We start from the raw sequence: 2792 nt of genomic DNA on the forward strand, positions 1-2792 counted from the left end.
TCTCTTTGCCAAACTAGTGCACCTATACAATTTACCATTGTATTGGGTGTGTTGGGGACACAAGAGACTCTTTGTTATTTGGTTGCAGGGTTGCTTGAGAGAGACCATCTTCATCCTACGCCTCCTACGGATTGATAAACCTTAGGTCATCCACTTGAGGGAAATTTGCTACTGTCCTACAAACCTCTGCACTTGGAGGCCCAACAACGTCTACAAGAAGAAGGTTGTGTAGTAGACATCTAGCTCTTTTCTGGCGCCGTTGCCCGGGAGGTTAGCGCTTGAAGGTATATCTTTAGATCTTGCAGTCGAATCTTTTAGTTTCTTGTTTTATCACTAGTTTAGTTTATAAAAGAAAACTATAAAAATGGAATTGAGTTTGTCTCATACGCTTCACCTTTTTGATATCTTTCGTAAGTATGATGGAAAGGATAATTGTGCTCAAGTGCTAGAAGAAGAAATCTATAAAATGTTTGGCACTAAATATTTGAATTATGAGCACGATTGCAATGTTGTTAGTATGAATTCTTTGAATATCCATGATGCTAATAATCATTGCACTAGTTATGATGAAAATTCCTCCTATAAACATGTCAATTTTTGTGGAGTAGACTGGGTTTGCAAGTATGCACCCAATAGGGAAGATAGATATTGCAAGAGGCATAAGTACTTAGAAACCAAATTATTGCAAGAAGAGCTAGATGAATGTGCTGATAGATTCAATATTTCTCGTGCCCCTTGTGAACTTTGCAATGAACATGGTCATTTAAAGCTCCAGTGCTATTTGTTTCATGATCAAGTCGTGTCCAAACATTGTGATAATTTGATTACCCTTGAGCATCATAAAGAGCTTAGCCTTCTTTTGGGTTATGAAGAAATGAAATGTATAACTGAGGGTATTCCAAAGTTTAATCTTGATAGAGTTCTTGATTTTGATCTAGAGAATATTTATATGTATTGTGCGGTGAATTGCATTGAAAATCCTTATATTGCCAACTACATAAAGAAAAGAAAACAAATAGAAGATGAAGATAATACTAATGAAAGGGAAGAGACTTCCCAATATCCTCCTATTATTTCTTATGATGAATCAGGTAACGAGGAGGAGCCTCCTATTCAACCAATCTCATTAATAAGGAGCTCCAAAAAGAGGATTAAAGCCACACATGATGTGGTGAAGAGGAAGAAAAGAAAAAGTAAGAGAGGTAAAAAGGTATCTCTCCCAAATAAAGTTGCTCCTATTATTGCTGTGCCTCATGAAAATGAAGATGATACACTTGATGATGATCTTGTTATGCCTATTGCTTGTTGTGATGATTATGATTGGGAAGATAATGATACTTCTTATGATCTTGAAAATCTTTTTGGTACTTGCTTGGAAGAATATAATAATTGCTATACTATTGGTGCTATCTATACTATTAATGATGAGAGTGATTATGCTTATGATATGAAAAGGCCCAAGCTTGGGGAAGCTATGTTTGATGAATATGATATATTTGAGAATATATTTTCCACAATTAATGTTTGTCCCAAGCTTGGGGAAGCTATGATTAATGAAGATGATATTTTTAGTATCCCAAGTTCTGATATACAAGTTTATAATGATGATAGCATGCCTCCTACTTATGATGATTATTGTGATGATACTTATGCTATAAAAAGTAGTGATTATATTTATAAAACTTGTCATGATTATGATTACCCCTTCTCTGAACCCTACTCTTTTAATATGGAAACAATTTATAGTATTCGAGTTTCCTATGATACTCCCATTATTCATGAGAAGAATTCTGCTTGTGTGGAGAGTAATAAAATTTCTATGCTTGTAGATCATGAAAAGAATGCTTTAGGTGCTGGTTATATTGTTGAATTCATTCATTATGCTACTGAAAATTATTATGAGGGAGGAACTTATGCTTGTAGGAATTGTAATAATATCAAGTTTCCTCTCTATGTGCTTAAAGTTTTGAAGTTATGCTTGTTTTACCTTCCTATGCAAGTTGATTCTTGTTCCCATAAGTTGTTTGCTCACAAAATCCCTATGCATAGGAAGTGGGTTAGACATAAATGTGCTAGTCATATTCTTCATGATTCTCTCTTTATGTTACAATTCTTATCCTTCATGTGAGCATCAAGGAAATCATCATGCCTAGCTAGGGGCATTAAATGATAGCGCTTGTTAGGAGGCAACTCAATTTTATTTTTGTCCCTTGATTTTTGTTCCTGTTTAGTAATAAATAATTCATCTAGCCTCTGTTTATATGTGGTTTTATGCTTTTAATTAGTGTTTGTGCCAAGTAGAACCTTTGGGAAGACTTGGGGAGAGTCTTGTTGATCATGCTGTCAAAAACAGAAACTTTAGCGCTCACGAGAATTGCTGCCATTTTTTATTGGAGAGTGCTATTTAGTTAATTCTTTTTGAAGATGATTAATAGATAAATTCCTAAGGTCCAGAAATTTATTTGAGAATTTTATGATTTATAGAAGTATACGTTTGATTCAGATTACTACAGACTTTTCTGTTTTTGACAGATTCTGTTTTTCATGTGTTGTTTACTTATTTTGATGAATCTATGGCTAGTAAAATAGTTTATAAACCATAGAGAAGTTGGAATACAGTAGGTTTAACACCAATATGAATTTAGAATGAGTTCATTACAGTACCTTATGATGGTGATTTATTTTCTTATACTAACGGAGCTTACGAGTTTTCTGTTAAGTTTTGTGTTGTGAAGTTTTCAAGTTTTGGGTAAGGATTCGATGGACTATGGAATAAGGAGTGGAAAGAGCCT

This window comes from Triticum urartu, chromosome 2 (genome assembly GCF_003073215.2).
Source record: "Triticum urartu cultivar G1812 chromosome 2, Tu2.1, whole genome shotgun sequence".
Lineage (NCBI taxonomy): Eukaryota > Viridiplantae > Streptophyta > Magnoliopsida > Poales > Poaceae > Triticum > Triticum urartu.